Source organism: Lithobates pipiens, unplaced genomic scaffold (genome assembly GCF_037356315.1).
Source record: "Lithobates pipiens isolate NorthernLeopardFrog02 unplaced genomic scaffold, aLitPip1_a1.2 Scaffold_3, whole genome shotgun sequence".
Taxonomy (NCBI): domain Eukaryota; kingdom Metazoa; phylum Chordata; class Amphibia; order Anura; family Ranidae; genus Lithobates; species Lithobates pipiens.
The window spans coordinates 62,784,978-62,789,415 of NW_027507790.1; the positions used below are offsets into that span (position 1 = coordinate 62,784,978).

Genomic DNA, 4,438 nt, shown 5'->3' on the forward strand with positions numbered 1-4,438 from the left:
TGGTTCCTGCAATATGGTTGAAAATCATTGAGAAAAATGGCATGGGTAGCCCTCCCTGCCCGTTACCAGCCCCTTTGGGTCTTGTACGCATATTAAGGGGAACCCCGTACCCATATTAAAAAAAGGAAATGCGTGTGGCCCCCAGGCCCTATATACTCAGAACAGCAGTATACAGGCGGTGCAAACAAGACAGGGACTGTGTAGGTTTGTTGTGTTAAGTTGAATCTGTTTGTAATTTTCAACTGGCACATTTTTAAAGTGTAAAAAGAAAAGGGGAACAAGTGGGACTTTAAACTAAGCATGTCAATTGAAAATAACAATGTATGAATACATGTGAATAAAATGATTTAGATTTAATTTATAATCAATAGCCACTAGGGGTTGTCCAAGATCGGAATGCATACAATAGTAGTACAGTAATATAAATATGGATATACACTCAATATATTTTCATAATAGTAATCAGAGAATCTAGAAGTATAGACAAATCAATGGACATACATGGATGCAGTTCATAACAGAAATGCATAAATCAAAAATCATAAAATCACATGAACGAGTGCAAACTCAATAGGACAAAGGTTGATATTATCAAGGATTAAAATAAGCTTAGGTAGGCATCCTTAGTTTGAGAACCCAACGCGTTTCTTGGCTTCTTGCCAGTCATCAGGGGTGGGATGCATGTTTTTACTAAAAAAGCAAATAAATATGACAATTGTTAATATAGGTGGAACCTCAGTTAAATAGAGAAAGTATCAAATTGGTCCACTTGATTGATAAAGTGACTTACAAAATAGCCCAAAGATTGGGCAGAACTTCCAGCAATGGGAACTGTTAGAGCTGGGATAAAACCGTCTCATCCGGGGTTGAGGCAGGGTTCAGACCACCCCCCAACAATGTCAGGGGGCAGTCCCACTTGTTCCCCTTTTCTTTTTACATAATTTACCCGGGATGGAAGCATGCCATTGCTACTTGGTACTGCAGCAGGTCACTTCTCTTAAAAAAATTTGAAGTGTAGCTCCAGTCAAAAAAACTATTTTTAAGCTTTTTGGAAAACATAGGGAAGGGTTATCACCCCTGTATAATTTGTTTTGTCGTCCATCTTTTTTCATCTCACTTGCTGTTGTCTCCTTCCGTTTGCAAGTAGGAGATGTTTTTAAGTTGGATGTTTGAAAGTAGGGGCCTGCCCTATATGCTCTGCAGAAATGGCGGAACAAGGTGTTGGTTTTGCCACAACATTGTAAGCCCTCAAAGTGACTCTTGGTGGGCGCTGGAGCGCCCTGCTGTGAACGATTATATCAAGAATTGTAATTACATGCCATTGTTGAACAGTGGTAGAAAAATTGACCTTTGGTGGTTGTGGTGCTGGTGCCACAACACAATAAATCCTCACAGTTACTCTGGGTGGGCACAGGAACGGGCCCTCCTGTGAAATATTATATCAAGAATTGTAATTACATGTCCCTGTTAAACAGGGGCAGAAAAATTGGGCCTTAGGCACTGGTGCTGGTGCCACGACACTGCAACCTCTCCCATATACTCTAGTTTTATTGCAGGAATTAGCCCTGCTGCAAAGCATTGCATCAAAAATTGTAATTAAGGGCGTGGCTTGGCCGCTGACCGGAATGGCCGCATAAGTGCTGAGCTCCACACATCCACACAGCATCGTTCAGCATCCAGCACCATCCGACACCGCAATCCATCCCACGGAGCTCCAGGGATCACCCCGCACCACCGGGGACATGACCCGAGGCAGAACCGCCGCTCACGGAGCGAGGAAACTGACGGATTTCTATATGAAGCTGCCCGGCGTGCAGGCCCAAGATGGCGCCGACCGGGATGAAGGCCTCACATCTCAGCAGACGCCCGCGGCCTCGGCGGCCCCCGCATCCATAGAGGATCACCTCTCTGACATGGAGGAGTCTGGAGAACAGCAGCATCCGCCCGCCATGTCACCGGCTGATAGAGGTAAGAGAGCAGCAATCTCCCCTGCACACTCTCCCTCTAAGCCTCCCCTAGTTAAGAAACAACATGGCGCTGGCACTTGTAGTCCCTCAGCAGCCTTCAGTGACTCTGACTCCTCGCTAGCTGCTTACAATACCTCAGACAGCCCTGCTTCTGAGCATACACTGAAAGCCATGGTACTCTCATTACAAGCAGACATGCAGAAAGAGCTCAGATCCTCCATTAACCATTTGCTGGACAGAGTGGATGAAATGGAAGACCGCATAGATCATATTGAGCACCATCTCTCTGCCGCTACTAGCTCCCATAACACTGTGGTTGACATTCAAGATGAACATACCGCAGCTATCCGCCAACTGCTTCTTAAAGTCGCAGACCTCGAGGACCGCTCGAGGCGGAACAATATCAAGATCCGGGGAGTCCCAGAGACTGTGTCACCCCCCGATATTGTCCCTTACTTGCACCAGCTGTTTCACAAGATCATACCGGCCCTCACGCCGCAGGATCTCCTTATTGACAGAGCACATAGAATCCATAAACCACAGCACCTGCCTGACTCAATACCCAGAGATATCCTGGCTAGGATACACTTCTTTAACACTAAGGAGCAGATTATGAGGGCCGCAAGAACCATACGCAACCTCCCGGATCCCTTTGCTAAGATTCAACTATATAATGATATCTCAGCCGCTACCTCACAGGCACGCAAGGCCTTCTCCCAAATTACTGCGATACTCATAGAACACAAAATCGCATACAAATGGGGATTTCCCACCAAGCTTCTTGTAAACTACCAACAACAACAAGTCGCATTTCTGACCCCCAAAGACGGATTCAAACAGCTACATAACTGGGGCATTGCCCCTCATGCACTCCCGGCTCCGCCTCTGAATACTAGATCCGCAAAGATCCCTTCTAGATGGGCTACGAAACCTAAATCCTGAACCTCCAAAAATTGGGGGACCGCCCCCCTGGGCAACCCCCCCTTCTTACCAGGCGCTTGACTTACCAGGTTAAAGTGGATGACTGCTTTTTTTTTTCTTTTGAACCCCCCCACGCCGAACTGCCACTGTGTGCCACGCACACGGCATTACTCTCTCTCCCAATTTACCATCGCACCTTACCCCCAGCCACTTTCTGTTCCTTCGGGAACCATTTGGATCCTTGGTTTACGCCTCTATATCTTCCGGTCATCGATATAGAAACTTCAATACTGTTTGTTTGATATATTGCAATTTCGTTTTTGTTCTTCTTTTTCTTTTCTCTTGAGTTACTGTTACATTACTTGATTACCTCAACTTAAAATAAACGGTTGTTGTGTTCATTCTCTGTACACAGAGTTAGTGTTTGTACTTTGTTTTTCTGTAAAGGTCCGTCAATCTCAGTACCATTTTGACAACTGACCTTAGCAACTAATGTCCCTTACAATCACGTCCCTTAATGTTAAGGGACTAAATAGTCCTTTCAAGCGCTCCCTCTTGTGGAGGGAAGCAGCGACTTCCCGATCTGATATCTTATGCGTACAGGAGACCCATCTATCCTCCCGGAACCCCCCACAATGTACCAACAAACGCTACCCCCATATCTTTCATTCCCGCACTGATAAAAAAGTTAGAGGTGTTCTGATTGCAGTGCGCTCTACGGTGGGGCTCACAGTTTCCAATGTAGAGCAAGACCCCGAAGGGAGGTTCTTGATCCTATCCGCCTCCTTCAATAACAAACCCTTGGTAATCGTGAACATCTATGCTCCCAACACTCACCTAAAGCCCTTTCTTAAGTCCATTCTCGCCAAAATACAACACTACCCGAAAGATCAAATCATTTTATGCGGAGACTTCAATGCGGTACCAGATCACGCACTTGACTCCTCATCTCCCCAAAGGAGAAGGTCCTCCACCCTCTCCTCCTTTCTGAATCTGGAAGAATTTTATGACCCTTGGAGGTGTCAACATGGTACTGAGAGAGACTATACATTCTATTCTAATGCTCAGAGGTCATATTCCAGGATTGACCTGTTCCTGACATCCAAAGTGCTACTGCAAGCAGTTGCGTCCACTAAAATTGGCGTAATTTCGTGGTCTGATCATGCCCCCATATCTATGGTTCTCTAAATCAACACTCTGTCCCCAAGCCCACCACGTGCTGGAACGTTCATAAAGCGGTTCTACGGGGAATTCTATTGCGGCTAGGGGCTCAGGAGAAGAAAAAGCGCTCAGCGACCCTTAACACTTATCTAGATAGGATAAAGTCTCTAGAGAAGAGTAATATGAACTCGCCCTCTGCCTCTACGCACGCAGAACTCAGTAAACTGAGGTCAGAATTGAGTACTTATCTTCAGAATAAACATGAATTCTATCTCCGAAAACTTAAGCTAACCTGGTACTCTCAAGGTAACAAATCCGGGAAAGCTCTGGCCCAACAATACAAACACAGGACTGCCCAATCCACAATCTTCCACCTAATAGATTCTAAA

The 4,438-nt window shown here is 45.7% G+C and overlaps 1 long non-coding RNA gene across 1 annotated transcript; it reads right to left on the bottom strand.

Annotated features, from left to right (window-relative positions):
* Positions 1-338: 338 nt before the first annotated feature.
* Positions 339-884, bottom strand: LOC143939980 (uncharacterized). Its single transcript, XR_013263777.1, has 2 exons — positions 791-884; positions 339-690 (listed from the first exon to the last, which is right to left on the bottom strand). It is a non-coding gene; the product is annotated as an uncharacterized LOC143939980 (long non-coding RNA).
* Between the last annotated feature and the right edge of the window lie 3,554 nt (positions 885-4,438).